At 42.5% G+C, this 14,073-nt stretch overlaps 25 non-coding genes and 3 pseudogenes across 25 annotated transcripts; all 28 read right to left on the minus strand.

Annotated features, from left to right (window-relative positions):
- Positions 1–123: 123 nt before the first annotated feature.
- On the minus strand, positions 124–241 carry LOC138341112 (5S ribosomal RNA; annotated as a pseudogene).
- A 228-nt stretch (positions 242–469) lies between these two features.
- LOC138341071 (5S ribosomal RNA) lies at positions 470–588 on the minus strand. Its single transcript, XR_011213895.1, has one exon. It is a non-coding gene; the product is annotated as a 5S ribosomal RNA (ribosomal RNA).
- A 287-nt stretch (positions 589–875) lies between these two features.
- On the minus strand, positions 876–994 carry LOC138341094 (5S ribosomal RNA). The gene has a single exon (XR_011213917.1). It is a non-coding gene; the product is annotated as a 5S ribosomal RNA (ribosomal RNA).
- A 231-nt stretch (positions 995–1,225) lies between these two features.
- On the minus strand, positions 1,226–1,344 carry LOC138341016 (5S ribosomal RNA). Its single transcript, XR_011213840.1, has one exon. It is a non-coding gene; the product is annotated as a 5S ribosomal RNA (ribosomal RNA).
- Positions 1,345–1,575: 231 nt separating this feature from the next.
- LOC138341126 (5S ribosomal RNA) lies at positions 1,576–1,694 on the minus strand (annotated as a pseudogene).
- Positions 1,695–1,925: 231 nt separating this feature from the next.
- On the minus strand, positions 1,926–2,044 carry LOC138341081 (5S ribosomal RNA). The gene has a single exon (XR_011213904.1). It is a non-coding gene; the product is annotated as a 5S ribosomal RNA (ribosomal RNA).
- Positions 2,045–2,275: 231 nt separating this feature from the next.
- On the minus strand, positions 2,276–2,394 carry LOC138341100 (5S ribosomal RNA). The gene has a single exon (XR_011213923.1). It is a non-coding gene; the product is annotated as a 5S ribosomal RNA (ribosomal RNA).
- Positions 2,395–2,624: 230 nt separating this feature from the next.
- On the minus strand, positions 2,625–2,743 carry LOC138340961 (5S ribosomal RNA). The gene has a single exon (XR_011213788.1). It is a non-coding gene; the product is annotated as a 5S ribosomal RNA (ribosomal RNA).
- A 241-nt stretch (positions 2,744–2,984) lies between these two features.
- Positions 2,985–3,103, minus strand: LOC138340988 (5S ribosomal RNA). The gene has a single exon (XR_011213814.1). It is a non-coding gene; the product is annotated as a 5S ribosomal RNA (ribosomal RNA).
- Positions 3,104–3,326: 223 nt separating this feature from the next.
- On the minus strand, positions 3,327–3,445 carry LOC138341058 (5S ribosomal RNA). The gene has a single exon (XR_011213882.1). It is a non-coding gene; the product is annotated as a 5S ribosomal RNA (ribosomal RNA).
- Positions 3,446–3,671: 226 nt separating this feature from the next.
- LOC138340949 (5S ribosomal RNA) lies at positions 3,672–3,790 on the minus strand. The gene has a single exon (XR_011213776.1). It is a non-coding gene; the product is annotated as a 5S ribosomal RNA (ribosomal RNA).
- A 231-nt stretch (positions 3,791–4,021) lies between these two features.
- LOC138341068 (5S ribosomal RNA) lies at positions 4,022–4,137 on the minus strand. Its single transcript, XR_011213892.1, has one exon. It is a non-coding gene; the product is annotated as a 5S ribosomal RNA (ribosomal RNA).
- Positions 4,138–4,368: 231 nt separating this feature from the next.
- On the minus strand, positions 4,369–4,487 carry LOC138341036 (5S ribosomal RNA). The gene has a single exon (XR_011213860.1). It is a non-coding gene; the product is annotated as a 5S ribosomal RNA (ribosomal RNA).
- Positions 4,488–4,717: 230 nt separating this feature from the next.
- LOC138341065 (5S ribosomal RNA) lies at positions 4,718–4,835 on the minus strand. The gene has a single exon (XR_011213889.1). It is a non-coding gene; the product is annotated as a 5S ribosomal RNA (ribosomal RNA).
- Positions 4,836–5,061: 226 nt separating this feature from the next.
- LOC138341115 (5S ribosomal RNA) lies at positions 5,062–5,179 on the minus strand (annotated as a pseudogene).
- Positions 5,180–5,407: 228 nt separating this feature from the next.
- On the minus strand, positions 5,408–5,526 carry LOC138341099 (5S ribosomal RNA). The gene has a single exon (XR_011213922.1). It is a non-coding gene; the product is annotated as a 5S ribosomal RNA (ribosomal RNA).
- A 230-nt stretch (positions 5,527–5,756) lies between these two features.
- On the minus strand, positions 5,757–5,875 carry LOC138340901 (5S ribosomal RNA). The gene has a single exon (XR_011213728.1). It is a non-coding gene; the product is annotated as a 5S ribosomal RNA (ribosomal RNA).
- Positions 5,876–6,105: 230 nt separating this feature from the next.
- On the minus strand, positions 6,106–6,223 carry LOC138341088 (5S ribosomal RNA). The gene has a single exon (XR_011213911.1). It is a non-coding gene; the product is annotated as a 5S ribosomal RNA (ribosomal RNA).
- Positions 6,224–6,453: 230 nt separating this feature from the next.
- LOC138341103 (5S ribosomal RNA) lies at positions 6,454–6,572 on the minus strand. The gene has a single exon (XR_011213926.1). It is a non-coding gene; the product is annotated as a 5S ribosomal RNA (ribosomal RNA).
- A 229-nt stretch (positions 6,573–6,801) lies between these two features.
- On the minus strand, positions 6,802–6,920 carry LOC138341035 (5S ribosomal RNA). The gene has a single exon (XR_011213859.1). It is a non-coding gene; the product is annotated as a 5S ribosomal RNA (ribosomal RNA).
- Positions 6,921–7,152: 232 nt separating this feature from the next.
- On the minus strand, positions 7,153–7,271 carry LOC138341104 (5S ribosomal RNA). Its single transcript, XR_011213927.1, has one exon. It is a non-coding gene; the product is annotated as a 5S ribosomal RNA (ribosomal RNA).
- Positions 7,272–7,502: 231 nt separating this feature from the next.
- LOC138341097 (5S ribosomal RNA) lies at positions 7,503–7,621 on the minus strand. The gene has a single exon (XR_011213920.1). It is a non-coding gene; the product is annotated as a 5S ribosomal RNA (ribosomal RNA).
- A 505-nt stretch (positions 7,622–8,126) lies between these two features.
- Positions 8,127–8,245, minus strand: LOC138341044 (5S ribosomal RNA). Its single transcript, XR_011213868.1, has one exon. It is a non-coding gene; the product is annotated as a 5S ribosomal RNA (ribosomal RNA).
- Positions 8,246–8,474: 229 nt separating this feature from the next.
- On the minus strand, positions 8,475–8,593 carry LOC138341005 (5S ribosomal RNA). Its single transcript, XR_011213830.1, has one exon. It is a non-coding gene; the product is annotated as a 5S ribosomal RNA (ribosomal RNA).
- Positions 8,594–12,752: 4,159 nt separating this feature from the next.
- Positions 12,753–12,871, minus strand: LOC138340989 (5S ribosomal RNA). Its single transcript, XR_011213815.1, has one exon. It is a non-coding gene; the product is annotated as a 5S ribosomal RNA (ribosomal RNA).
- Positions 12,872–13,100: 229 nt separating this feature from the next.
- On the minus strand, positions 13,101–13,219 carry LOC138340970 (5S ribosomal RNA). The gene has a single exon (XR_011213797.1). It is a non-coding gene; the product is annotated as a 5S ribosomal RNA (ribosomal RNA).
- Positions 13,220–13,430: 211 nt separating this feature from the next.
- On the minus strand, positions 13,431–13,548 carry LOC138341001 (5S ribosomal RNA). The gene has a single exon (XR_011213826.1). It is a non-coding gene; the product is annotated as a 5S ribosomal RNA (ribosomal RNA).
- A 229-nt stretch (positions 13,549–13,777) lies between these two features.
- Positions 13,778–13,896, minus strand: LOC138341010 (5S ribosomal RNA). The gene has a single exon (XR_011213835.1). It is a non-coding gene; the product is annotated as a 5S ribosomal RNA (ribosomal RNA).
- Positions 13,897–14,073: the final 177 nt, after the last annotated feature.

A 14,073-nucleotide genomic window follows, 5' to 3' on the forward strand; every position in this document is an offset into this window, starting at 1 on the left:
GCCCATCCCCGACACCACCACCCCATATCCTAATGACGTCTCAATCCAAACGCATTCTCCGCAAAACTAAATAAATGAGCATATTTTTGTTTCAATTACGAGATCAAATTTCAACAAAAAGGAGGGATGAAACACGAGGACTTCCCAGGGGTGACCCATCCTAGTACTATTCTCGTCCAAGCACGCTTAACTTCGAAGTTCTGAGGGGATCCGGCGCGTTAGTGCTTGTATGATCGCATCCATCATTCATTGCACTCTAAAATCTATTAAACACAACCTTCCTCCCAACGCCCTAGCCCGTCCCCGCTTTGAAACCCTCCACGCACCGACGCACGACGACGCCTATCACGCCCATCCCCCACGCCACCATCCCATATCCTATTGACGTCTCAATCCAAACGTAATTTCCGCAAAATAAATAAATGACTATATTTTTTTTCAATTACGAGATCAAATTTTAACAAAAAAGAGGATGCAACACGAGGACTTCCCATGGGGTCACCCATCCTAGTACTACTCTCGCCCAAGCACGCTTGACTTCGGAAATCTTATCGGATCCGGTGCGTTAGTGCTGGTATGATCGCATCTGTCATTCATTGCACTCTAAAATCTATTAAACACAACCTTCCTCAATGCCCTAGCTCGCCCCCCTTTATAACCCTCCACGCACCGACACACGTCGACGCCTGTCACGCCCATTCACGACGCCACCATCCCATATCCTAATGGCGTCTCAATCCAAACGTATTTTCCGCAAAAATAAATAAATGAGTATATTTTGTTTTTCAATTACGAGATTAAATTTTAACAAAAAGGAGGATGCAACACGAGGACATTTTGTTTTTCAATTACGAGATTAAACTTTAACAAAAAGGAGGATGCAACACGAGGACTTCCCATGGTGTCACCCATCCTAGTACTACTCTCGCCCAAGCAAGCTTAACTTGGGTGTTCTGATGGGATCCGGTGCGTTAATGCTGGTATGATCGCATCCGTCATTCATTGCACTCTAAAATCTATTAAACACAACCTTCCTCCCAACACACTAGCCCGCCCCCCGCTTTAAAACCCTCCACGCACCGACGCCCGACGACGCTCGTCACGCCCATCCCCGACGCTACCATCCCATATCCTAATGACGTCTCAATCCTAACGTATTTTCCGCAAAAATAAATAAATGAGTATATTTTTTTTCAATTACAAGATCAAATTTCAACAAAAAGGAGGGATGCAACACGAGGACTTCCCAGGGGGTCACCCATTCTAGTACTACTCTCGCCCAAGCACGCTTAACTTCGGAGTTCTGATAGGATCTGGTGCGTTAGTGCTGGTATGATCGCATACTTCATCCATTGCACTCTAAAATCTATTAAACACAACCTTCCTCCCAACGCACTAGCCCGCCCCCCGCTTTAAAACCCTCCACGCACCGACGCCCGACGACGCTCGTCACGCCCATCCCCGACGCTACCATCCCATATCCTAATGACGTCTCAATCCTAACGTATTTTCCACAAAAATAAATAAATGAGTATATTTTTTTTCAATTACAAGATCAAATTTCAACAAAAAGGAGGGATGCAACACGAGGACTTCCCAGGGGGTCACCCTTTCTAGTACTTCTCTTGCCGAAGCACGCATAACTTCGGAGATTTGATGGGATCCGGTGCGGTAGTGCTGGAATGATCTAATCCGTCATTCATTGGACTCTAAAATCTATTAAACACAACCTTCCTTCCAACGCCCTAGTCCGCCCCCCGCTTTAAAACCCTCCATGCACTGACGCACGAAGAGGCTTGTCACACCCATCCCCGACGCCATCATCCCATATCCTAATGACGTCTCAATTCAAACGTATTCTCCGCAAAAATAAATAAATGAGTATATATTTTTTTAATTACGAGATCAAATTTCAACAAAAAGGAGGGATGCAACACGAGGACTTCCCAAGGGGTCAACCATCCTAGTACTACTCTCGCCCCAGCACGCTAAACTTCGGAGTTCTAATGGGATCCGGTGCGTTAGTGCTGCTTTGATCGCATCCATCATTCATTGCACTCTAAAATCTATTAAACAAAACCTTCCTCCCAACGTCCTAGCCCTTCCCCCGCTTTAAAACCCTCCACGCACCGATGCACGACGACGCCCGTCACGCCCATCCCCGACGCCACCATCCCATATCTTAATGACGTCTCAATCCAAACGTATTCTCCACAAAAATAAATAAATGAGTATATTTTTTTTCAATTATGAGATCAAATTTTAACAAAAAGGAGGGATACAACACGAGGACTTCCGAGGGGGTCACCAATCCTAGTACTACTCTCGCCCAAGCACGCATAACTTCGGAGTTCTGATGGGGTCCGGTGCGGTAGTGCTGGTATGATCGCATCCTTCATTCATTGCACTCTAAAATCTATTAAACACAACCTTCCTCCCAACGCCCTAGCCCGCCCCCCTCTTTAAAGCCCTCCACGCACCGACGCACGACGACGCCTGTCACGCCCATCCCCGACGCCATCATCCCATATCCTAATGAAGTCTCAATCCAAACGTATTCTCCGCAAAAATAAATAAATGAGAATATTTTTTTCAATATCGAGATCAAATTTCAACAAAAAAGAGGAATGCAACACGAGAACTTCCCAGGGGGTCACCCATTCTAGTACTACTCTCGCCCAGGCACGCTTAACTTCGGAGTTCTGATGGGATCCGGTGCCTTAGTACTGGTATGATCACATCCGTCATTCAATGCACTCTAAAATCTATTAAACACAATGTTCCTCCAAACACCCTAGCCCCAACCCTCCCCCCCCCCCGCTTTAAAACCCTCCACGCACCGACACACGACGACGCCCGTCACGCCCATCCCCGACGCCACCATCCCATATCCTAATGACGTCTCAATCAAAACGTATTCTCCGCAAAAATAAATAAATGAGTATTTTTTTTCCAATTACAATATCAAATTACTACAAAAAGGAGGGATGCAACAAGAAGTTTTCCCAGGGGGTCACCCATCCTAGTACTACTCTCGCCCAAGCACGCTTAACTTCGGAGTTCTGATGGGATCCGGTGCGTTAGTGCTGGTATGATCGCATCCGTCATTCTTTGCACTCTAAAATCTATTAAACACAACCTTTCTCCCAACGCCCTAGCCCTCCCCCCGCTTTAAAACCCTCCTCGCACGACGATAGCCGTCACGCCTATTCCCGACGCCACCATCCCATATCCGAATGATGTCTCAATCAAAACGTATTCTCCGCAAAAATAAATAAATGAGTATATTTTTTTTCAATTACGAAATCAAATTTCAACAAAACGGAGGGATGCAACACGAGGACTTCCCAGGGGTTCACCCATCCTAGTAATACTCTCGCCCAAGCACGCTTAACTTCGGAGGTCACATGGGATCCGGTGCGTTAGTGCTGGTATGATCGCATCCGTCATTCATTGCACTCTAATATCTATCAAACACAACCTTCCTCCCAATGCCCTAGCCCGCCTCCGCTTCAAAACCCTCCACAAACCGACGCACGACGACGCCCATCACGCCCATCCCCGACGCCACCATTCCATATCCTAATGACGTCTCAATCAAAACGTATTTTCCGCAAAAATAAATGAGTATATTTTTTTTCAATTACGAGATCAAATTTCAACAAAAATGAAGGATGCAACACGAGGACTTCCCAGGGGGTCACCCATCCTAGTACTACTCTCGCCCAAGCACGCTTAAATTCGGAGTTCTGATGGGATCCGGTGTGTTAGTGCTGGTATGATCGCATCCGTCATTCATTGCACTCTAAAATCTATTAAACAAAACCTTCCTCCTAACGCCCTAGCCCTTCCACAGCAATAAAATCCTCCACGCACCGACGCACGACGACGCCCGTCACGCCTTTCCCCGACGCCACCATCCCATATCCTAATGACGTCTCAATCCAAACGTATTCTTCGCAAAAATAAATAAATGAGTATATATTTTTTCTATTACGAGATCAAATTTCAACAAAAATGAGGGATGCAACACGAGGACTTCCCAGGGGACCCATCCTAGTACTACTCTCGCCCAAGCAAGCTTAACTTCGGAGTTCTGATGGGATCCGGTGTGTTAGTGCTGGTATGATCGCATCCGTCTTTCATTGCACTCTAAAATCTATTAAACAAAACCTTCCTCCTAACGCCCTAGCCCTTCCACAGCAATAAAATCCTCCACGCACCGACGCACGACGACGCCCGTCACGCCCTTCCCCGACGCCACCATCCCATATCCTAATGACGTCTCAATCCAAACGTATTCTCCGCAAAAAAAAATAAATGAGTATATATTTTTTCTATTACGAGATCAAATTTCAACAAAAAGGAGAGATGCAACACGAGGACTTCCCAGGGGGTCAGCCATCCTAGTACTACTCTCGTCCAAGCACGCTTAACTTCGGAGTTCTGATGGAATCCGGAGCGTTAGTGCTGGTATGATCGCATCCGTCATTCATTGCACTCTAAAATCTATTAAACACAACGTTCCTCCAAACTCCCTAGCCCCCCCTGCTTTAAAACCCTCTATGCACCGACGCACGACAACGCCCGTCAAGCCCATCACCGACGCCACTATCCCATATCCTAATTACGTCTCAATCCAAACATATTCTCCGCAAAAATAAATAAATGAGTATATTTTTTTTTCATTTACAAGATCAAATTTCAACAAAAATAAGGGATGCAACACAAGGACTTCCAGGGGGTCACCCATCCAAGTACTACTCTCGCCCAAGCACGCTTAACTTCGGAGTTCTGATGGGATCTGGTGCATTAGTGATGGTATGATCGCATCCGTCATTCATTGCACTCTAAAATCTGTTAAACAAAACCTTCCTCCCAACGCCCTAGCCCTTCCCCTGCATAAAAACCCTCCACGCACCGACGCACGACGACGCCCGTCACGCCCATCCCCAACGCCAGCATCCCATATCCTAATGACGTCTCAATCAAAACGTATTCTCCGCAAAAATAAAATGAGTATTTTTTTTCAATTACGAGATCAAATTACTACGAAAAGGAGGGATGCAACACGAGGACTTCCAGGGGGTCACCCATCCTAGTACTACTCTCGCCCAAGCGTGCTTATCTTCGGTGTTCTGATGGGATCCAGTGCCTTAGTGAAGGTATGATCGCATCCGTCATTCATTGCACTCTAAAATCTATTAAACACAACCTTCCTCCAAACGCCCTAGCCCGCCCCCCGCTTTAAAACCCTCCACGCACATGCGCACGACGATGCCTGTCACGCCCATCCCCGACGCCACCATTTCATATCCTAATGACGTCTCAATCAAAACGTATTCTCCGCAAAAATAAAATGAGTATATTTTTTTTCAATTACGAGATCAAATTCCAACAAAAAGGAGGGATGCAACACGACGACTTCCCAATGGGTCACCCATCCTAGTACTACTCTCGCCCAATCTCGCTTAACTTCAGAGTTCTGATGGGATCCGGTGCGTTAGTGCTGATATGATCGCATCCGTCATTCATTGCACACTAAAATTTATTAAACACAACCTTCCTCCCAACGCCCTAGCCTGCCCCCCGCTTTAAAACCCTCCACGCACCGACGCACGACGACGCCTGTCACGCCCATCCCCGACGCCACCATCCCATATCCTAATGACGTCACAATCAAAACGTATTCTCCGCAAAAATAAACAAATGAGTATATTTTTTTCAATTACGAGATCAAATTCCAACAAAAAGGAGGGATGCAACACGAGGACTTCCCAGGGGGTCACCCATCCTAGTACTACTCTCGCCCAAGCACTCTTAACTTCGGAGTTCTGATGGGATCCGGTGTGTTAATGCTGGTATGATCGCATCCGTCATTCATTGCACTCTAAAATCTATTAAACACAACCTTCCTCCCAACGCCCTAGCCCACCCTCCGCTTGATAACCCTCCACGCACCAACGCACGACGACGCCCGTCACGCCCATCGCCGACGCCACCATCCCATATCCTAATGACGTCTCAATCTGAACGTATTTTCCGCAAAAAAAATAAATGAGTATATTTTTTTTCAATTTCGAGATCAAATTTCAACAAAAATGAGTGATGCAACACGAGGACTTCCAGGGGGTCACTCATCCTAGTACTACTCTCGCCCAAGCACGCTTAACTTCGGAATTCTGATGGGATCTGGTGCATTAGTGCTGGTATGATCGCATCCATTATTCATTGCACTCTAAAATCTATTAAACACAACCTTCCTCCCAACGCCCTAGCCCGCCCCTCGCTTTAAAACTCTCCACGCACCGACGCACGACGACGCCAAAAACGCCCATCCCCGAGACCACCATCCCATATCCTAATGACATCTCAATCCGAACGTATTTTCCGCAAAAAAATAAATGAGTATATTTTTTTTTCAATTACGAGATCAAATTTCAACAAAAATGAGGGATGCAACACGAGGACTTCCCAGGGGGTCACCCATCCTAGTACTAGTCTCATTCAAGCACGCTTAACTTCAGAGTTCTGATGGGATCCAGTGCGTTACTGCTGGTATGATTGCATCTATCATTTATTGCACTCTAAAATCTATTAACCACAACCATCTTCCCAACGCCGTAGCCCGCCCCCCGCTTTAAAACCCTCCATTCACCGACGCACGACGACGCCCGTCAGGCCCATCCCCGACGCCCCAATCCCATATCCTAATGACGTCTCAATCCAAACGTATTTTCCGCAAAAAAAATAAATAAGTATATTTTTTTCAATTATGAGATCAAATTTCAACAAAAAGAAGGGTTGCAACACGAGGACTTCCCAGGGGGTGATCCATCCTAGTACAAGTCTCGCCCAAGCACGCTTAACTTCGGAGTTCTGATGGGATCCGGTGCGTTAGTGCTGGTATGATCGCATCCGTCATTCATTGCACTCTTAAATCTATTAAACACAACCTTCCTCCCAGCGCCCTAGCCCACCCCCGCTTTAAAACCCTCCACGCACCGACGCACGACGACGCCCGTCACGCCTATCCCCGACGCATCCATCCCATATCCTATTGACGTCTCAATCCGAACGTATTTTCCGCAAAAAAAATATAAATGAGTATATTTATTTTTCAATTACAAGATCAAATTTCAACAGAAAGGAGGGATGCAACACGAGGACATCCCAGGGGGTCGCCCATCCTAGTACTACTCTCGCCCAAGCAAGCTTAACTTCAGAGTTCTGATGGGAAACGGTGCGTTAGTGCTGGTATGATCGCATCCGTCATTCATTGCACTCTAAAATCTATTAAACACAACCTTCCTCCCAGCGCCATAGCCCACCCCCGCTTTAAATCCCTCCACGCACCGACGCACGGCGACGCCCGTCACGCCTATCCCCGACGCCACCATCCCATATCCTAATGATGTCTCAATCCGAACGTATTTTCCGCAAAAAAATATAAATGAGTATATTTTTTTTTCAATTACAAGATCAAATTTCAACAGAAAGGAGGGATGCAACACGAGAACTTCCCAGGGGGTTGCCCATCCTAGTACTACTCTCGCCCAAGCACGCTTAACTTCAGAGTTCTGATGGGAAACGGTGCGTTAGTGCTGGTATGATCGCAACTGTCATTCATTGCACTCTAAAATCTATTAAACACAACCTTCCTCCAAGCGCCCTAGCCCGCCCCCCGCTTTAAAACCCTCCACGCACTGACGCCCGTCACGCCCATCCCCGACGCCACCATCCCATATCCTAATGACTTCTCAATCCGAACGTATTTTCCGGAAAAAAATAAATGAGTATATTTTTTTAATTACGAGATCAAGTTTCAACAAAAAGGAGGGATGCAACACGAGGACTTCTGGGATCCGGTGCGTTAGTGCTGGTATAATCGCATCCGTCATTCATTGCACTCTAAAATCTATTAAACACAACCTTCCTCCCAACGCCCTAGCCCGCCCCCCGCTTTAAAACCCTCCACGCACCGACGGACGACGACGCCCTTCACGCCCATCCCCGACGCCACCATCCCATATCTTAATGACGTCTCAATCCGAACGTATTTTTCGCAAAAAAAAATAAATGAGTATATTTTTTTCAATTATTTGATCAAATTTCAACAAAAAGAAGGGATGCAACAGGAGGACTTCCCAGGGGGTCACCCATCGTAGTACTACTCTCGCCCAAGCACGGTTAACTTCAGAGTTCTAATGGGATCCGGTGCGTTAGTGCTGGTATGATCGCATCCGTCATTCATTGCACTCTAAAATCTATTAAACACAACCTTCCTCCCAACGCCCTAGCCCGCCCCCCGCTTGATAACCCTCCACGCACCGACGCACGACGACGCCCGTCACGCCCAACCCCGACGCCACCATCCCATATCCTAATGACTTCTCAATCCGAACGTATTTTTCGGAAAAAAATAAATGAGTATATTTTTTTTCAATTACGAGATCAAATTTCAACAAAAAGGAGGGATGCAACATGAGGACTTCCCAGGGGGTCACCCATCCTAGTACTACTCTCGCCCAAGCACGCTTAACTTCGAAGTTCTGATGGGATCCGGTGTGTTAGTGCTGGTATGATCACATCCGTCATTCATTGCACTCTAAAATCTATTAAACACAACCTTCCTCCCAACGCCCTAGCCCGCCCCCCGCTTTAAAACCCTCCACGCACTGACGCACGACGAGGCCCTTCATGACCATCCCCGACGCTAAGAGTGGCAGCGGAACCGGTACCTACCGGTTCCCGGTCCGGTCTGTCCCGGTCCGGTCTGTCCCGGTCCGGTACCGGTTCGGTACCGGTTAGTACCTGTTAGGGTTTGGGTTTTTCGGTTTTGGGACAGGAACCGAGATGGAAATTACGGATATCCAGTTTTTACCGGTTCCGGTAATTACCGGTCCGGTCAGGTCCGGTCCGGTTTAAATTTTTTTTTTAAATAGAGCCGTTACTAGCCATTGGGTATCGGCTAGTGGGCCCCCCCAACGGCTAGTTGAAGAAAAATTCATCCAATAAAGCCCTTTCCCCACCCCTAACTTTTAAAATACCCTAAAGTTTTAAAAATTACACTTTAACCCATCTTTTTACTTATAAATACCCCTAAATTTCATTCTTTTAAATCACAATATCATCTATTCATCTTCTACTCTCTCAACTCTCTACTCTTTATCTCTAATCTCTAATTCGATAATATATAATATCTTAAATTTCGGTGTTGCCTTACTTGGTCTTTGGAAATTAGATTTGGAGCTTCAAAATTCAATTTTCAACTTTCCATGTTCGGCTATCGGCGGTCATAAACGTCTACTTTTTTTAAGTAGACATTCGGTACATTCGTTCTAACTTTTATTTTGCGTTTCATTTATATTTATATAATTATTTATTTATTTGTGATTTATTGTTTGCATAATTGCACAACATTTTTCTTATTATATTGATTCTCACGTTTAATTTTTTAATATGAATTTCGGAAAAAATATTGTTCAAAAAGGAAAGGGGAAAAAAGTGCATTAGAGCGTGTAAGAAATGTTTGTAATTTTACATCCTCCGATAATGCAAAAACCGGTAGTTCTTCTAAATCAAAAACTAAATAATCTACTATATTAAGAATAAATACGGATGATTATACACATGTTGATGATACGGTATTTAATGTTGATAGTAATTCAGGATTAGATCCTTATCATGAACATTTACAATGTCGCTTTGGTAATTTTGATGAGGATTCACCTAGTGATAATGATAAAGATAAAGATATTGATAATTATACTGATACGCCTATTTTTGATGATGATGATGATGAAACTCAGCCACCTACGGCTACTACTCCTAGTCCCGCTCCCTTTCGTTGTCTTGCCCCAGTTCCCCCAGTACATCCTAGGCCTAAGGTAGAACGTGTTAAAAAATCGGTTGTTTGGCAATTTATGACACAAAATGAAGATAAAACACATGTTTTTTGTAATAAATGTAAACATATATTAAATCATAAAACTGTGGGCAAATCTGGCGGGACGGGACATTTGAGTAGTCATTTAATGTCTTGTTGTAAAAATGAATTTTTGCATGCTAAAGCGGTAGCGGAAGCTAAAAAAAAGGGTACCCCCCTTCCTGAAAATGTAGGAGTAGGCGGCTCTAAAATGGTACAAACACAATTAAATCCGTCTAATGTTTCTGGCTCTAGTTTACTACCTTCATATAGTAGAGAAAAAGATCTTGAAGAACTAGCTAAAATGATATGTGTTATGGGTTTGCCATTTAGTTTTGCTGAAAATCTCGGTTTTATACATTATATTCAAATTGTATATAATCCAAATTTTAAAGGTTTTGCTAGAAATACAATAAAAAAAGGCTGTATTTGATTATCATGCACAAACATTTTCAATATCTTCGTTGTTTATTTTATTATAATACTTGTAAAATAGTTATTACTTCTGATATGGGTCGTAGTGTAAATGGTAACGATTATTTGACTGTTACTGCACATTGGATTGATGAAAATTTTTATATGCAAAAAAGAATTTTAGGTTACAAATGTTGTCAAATGCAAAAAACAGGTAGTTATATTGCTCAAACTATTTTAGATATTTTACAAAGTTATGGAATATGTGATAAAATAAGTAGTATAACATTAGATAATGCTTCAAGTAATAATTCTGCTGTTCAATATTTAAAAACTACACTTTGTCCTTTTTATGGTGATAATTATCATATTAGATGTACTGCACATATATATAATTTGATGGTTAGAGATGGTTTAAATATGTATGATAACGGATGTACGAAACTTGAAAATGCATGTCATTTTATATTTAAATGTCAAGTTAAGTCTCGGCGTAAAAATTTTCAAAATCGTTTTTTTGAAAATAATCTTCCACCTAGAAAAATTCCCAAAACAGTGTCTACTAGATGGAATACTTTATATGAAATGCTTGTAGTCGCTTATGAATATCGAATACCCTTACAAATGGTTTGGAATGCTCATAATTCTGATATGACATATAGACTAGATGATAATGATTGGCGTGATATAAATGAACTTATAGATTTCCTTAAAGTTTTTTACTTAACTACAAAAAGAATTTCTGTACTTTATAGTCCATCAATTTGTACTGTTTTGCTTGATATTTGTATGATTTCTTCTAAATTATATAAATTTAAAAATAAACCAAGATTTCAACAAACCGTTGAAAAAATGATTATAAAATTTAAAAAATATTATATTCCTATTCCTCAAATTTATTTAACTGCATGTTTGTTACACCCTAAGTATAAAGATTTCGGTCCATCAAGAATGGTTGAAAAAATATATTTTAACTTAGATATTAATGATGAATTAGAAGAAATTCCTAGCTGTCAACAAGTTAAAGATAGCATAAAAATTGAAGCAAGAAAATTGTATGATTTATATAATGCTAATAAAAATTTATCAAGTGAAAATGAACCTGAAAGCTCTAGGGTTAGATTTGATGAAAATAATATTGATAATTATTTAGAGGATTATCTTGAACTTTCTCACGATAATAGAAATGATTTTGATGCATATATTAATCAAATGCCAGAATCTACTGAAGATGTTCTCAAATGGTGGAGAGAGCGCACCAAAGGATTTCCAAAACTAATGTCGATGGTTCAAGATATATTAGCAATGCAAGCGTCGTCGGTAGCTTCGGAAGGCGTCTTTAGTGCAGCAAGGTTTCAACTTGGAGAACATAGGCATTCACTAGCAGCCGACAGCTTGGAGATATCGGTATTATTTCGAGATTGGATTAATGCCGAGAGAAGAAATTTGGGTCGTGAACCACTACCGACCAAATTTCAAGATGACGTTGATGAAGTAATGCAGGATTATAGTGACGATAGGATTGAAGCAATGGAAGATCTTTCTATTCAACCTATTCCCGAACATGTTACTAAAGAAATGTTGAATGATTTACGAAGGGATTTATATGGTGGCACCAACTATTAATTCAAACTAATATTTTTGTAAATGTAATTGTAATATCAAATATATATTAATAAAAATATAGGCTATTCGCCTTAATTTGTTTTTTAATATTGTTGTATTAAATTTAATTTTTGATATAGTCAATTTTAAATTTTATAACTTTAAAGTTTAAATTCAAAAATTTCAAAATTTAAGAGTTTGAAATTTAAATTTTATAACTTTAAAATTTGAATTTTAAATTCAAACTTCTAAACTTTGAAAATTTTAAATTAAAAATTTAAAGTTTATAACTTTAAAGTTATAACTTATAAGTTATAACTTTAAAGTTTATATAACTTTAAAGTTTGAAATTTAAATTTAACTTTAAAATTTAAATTTAAAATTTTCAAACTAGTTTGAATTTAAAGTTTGAAAATTAAAATTTATAACCTTAAAGTTTGAAATTTAAATTATAATAAAATTAGATTCAATTAATTTTTTTTTTAAATTCGATTCGTCCCGGATACCGGTCCGGTCCGGTCCGGTCTAGTACCGGTTTACTTCCGGAACGGGACGGAACAATAGTTATTTTTCCGGTTTCCCGGACCGGTCCGGTTACGGAACTAAACCGGTACACGCAGTAGCGGTTCCGTACCGGTTCCGGTAATTACCGGTCCGGTTTTGCCGGTTCCGGTACCACTGCCACACTTACCCGACGCCACCATCCCATATCATAATGACGTCTCAATCCGAACGTATTTTCCGTAAAAAAAAATAAATGAGTATATTTTTTTTCAATTACGAGATCAAATTTCAACAAAAAGGAGGGATGCAATACGAGGAATTCCCAGGGGGTCACCCATCCTAGTACCACTCTCGCCCAAGCAGGCTTAACTTCGGAGATCTGATGGGATCCGGTGCGTTAGTGCTGGTATGATCGCATCCGTCATTCATTGCACTCTAAAATCTATTAAACACAACCTTCCTCTCAACTCCCTAGCCCGCCCCCTACTTTAAAACACTCTACGCACCGACGCACGACGACGCCCGTCACGCCCATCCCTGACGCCACCATCCCATATCCTAATGACGTCTCAATTCGAACGTATTTTCCGCAAAAAAATAAATGAGTATATTTTTTTTCAATTACGAGATCAAATTTCAACAAAAAGGAGGGATGCAACACGAGGATTTCCCAGGGGGTCACCCATCCTAGTACTACTCTCGCCCAAGCACGCTTAACTTCAGAGTTCTGATGGGATCCAGTACGTTAGTGCTGGTATGATCGCATCCGTTATTCATTGGACTCTAAAATCTATTAAACACAACCTTACTCACAACGCCCTAGCCCGCCCCCCGCTTTAAAACCCTCCTCGCACGACGACGCCCATCCCCGACGCCACCATCCCATATCCTAATGACGCCTCAATCTGAACGTATTTTCCGCAAAAAAATAAATGAGTATATTTTTTTCAATTACGAGATCAAATTTCAACAAATAGGAGGGATGCAACACGAGGACTTCCCAGGGGTCACCCATCCTAGTACTACTCACGCCCAAGCACGCTTAACTTCGGAGTTCTAATGGGATCCGATGCGTTAGTGCTGGTATGATCGCATCCGTCATTCATTGCACTCTAAAATGTATTAAACACAACCTTCCTCCCAACGCCCTAGCCCGCCCCCCGCTTTAAAACCCTCCATGCACCGACTCACGACGACGCCCGTCACGCCCATCCCCGACGCCACCATCCCATATCCTAATGACGTCTCAATCCGAACGTATTTTCCGTAAAAAAATAAATGAGTATATTTTTTTTCAATTACGAGATCAAATTTCAACAAAAAGAAGGGATGCAGCACGAGGACTTCCGAGGGGGTCACCCATCCTAGTACTACTCTCGTCCAAGCACGCTTAACTTCGGAGTTCTGATGGGATCCGGTACGTTAGTGCTGGTATGATCGCATCCGTCATTCATTGCACTCTAAAATCTATTAAACACAACCTTCCTCCCAACGCCCTAGCCCGCCCCCCGCTTTAAAACCCTCCACGCACCGACGCACGACGACGCCCGTCACGCCCATCCCCGACGCCACCATCCCATATCCTAATGACGCCTCAATCCGAACGTATTTTCCGCAAAAAG

This window comes from Solanum lycopersicum, chromosome 1 (assembly GCF_036512215.1).
Source record: "Solanum lycopersicum chromosome 1, SLM_r2.1".
Classification (NCBI taxonomy): domain Eukaryota; kingdom Viridiplantae; phylum Streptophyta; class Magnoliopsida; order Solanales; family Solanaceae; genus Solanum; species Solanum lycopersicum.